Genomic DNA, 963 nt, shown 5'->3' on the forward strand with positions numbered 1-963 from the left:
GCAGAGCATTGCTCATACAACCCTGGTGCTCTGACTGCAGGAGCCGTGTGACATCACTGCATTAACCCTGCACACTCCCTCCTCCCAGCATGCACTGCTTACATTTGCATATGGCTGGGAATACAGACAGCTGGGGGTCTTCCTGTGTACAGCAGGCGTGGTGGACCCATGTTGGGTTGTCCTGGGTAACTGGAGAAGGGGCGAAACAAGGAAGGCTGGAAGTGACGGCTGTTGAGGGGGAAATGCATTGAGTCACCCTAAATTGGACACATCAAGCCTTCCCAACCTTTTATAAAGGAAGGCTCAGCTTCTCTCACTGCCCGGATGATCCTCAGTGGTCTGGGGTGCAGGCTTCAAACCTGTAGCTGTCTAGCGACAGAGTGGTTCAATTCCACCCTTCGGGCGTGGTGACATGCTTGTCCTTGTTTGTTTTCTTGTGTTCCCGGAATGCAGGGAAGCCATTCTGTGACTTTCTTCTGTGCTGGGGGAAGGAGTTTAGAGGTGTGCTCTGTGCTGGGGGGAGGAGGTTAGCAGTGTACTCACCCAGCATGTGACCATGTGCTGGGACAATCATTCTATTTGGCCAAATAGGTTTGCACTTACACAAGGAATTTGACATGGCAGGAGAGCAGCTCATGTTAACTAGCAGCTGAGGCGTGCTGGGACAGGAGATCAGGGGGTTCCTCTTAGCTGGTGGCAGAGGCGTGTGCTGAGCTCTGCTGCCTCCAGTATGTACAGTATAAGCTATTACTCTGTGCCTGTACTGACAGTAAACTAGCTGCTGTGTGTGCTGATCTCTGCTGCCTCCAGTATGTACAGTATAAAGGTGGCCATACACTGGTCGATTTGCCATCAGATTCGACCAACAGATAGATCCCTCTCTGATCGAATCTGATCAGAGAGGGATCGTATGGCTACCTTTACAGCAAACAGATTGTGAACCGATTTCAGCCTGAAACCGTT

At 51.3% G+C, this 963-nt stretch overlaps 1 non-coding gene across 1 annotated transcript; it reads left to right on the forward strand.

The window, feature by feature from the left end:
• Window positions 1-318: 318 nt before the first annotated feature.
• TRNASTOP-UCA (transfer RNA opal suppressor (anticodon UCA)) lies at window positions 319-405 on the forward strand. Its single transcript has one exon. It is a non-coding gene; the product is annotated as a tRNA-Sec (tRNA).
• The last annotated feature ends 558 nt before the right edge of the window (window positions 406-963 follow it).

Source organism: Hyperolius riggenbachi, chromosome 8, assembly GCF_040937935.1.
Source record: "Hyperolius riggenbachi isolate aHypRig1 chromosome 8, aHypRig1.pri, whole genome shotgun sequence".
Classification (NCBI taxonomy): domain Eukaryota; kingdom Metazoa; phylum Chordata; class Amphibia; order Anura; family Hyperoliidae; genus Hyperolius; species Hyperolius riggenbachi.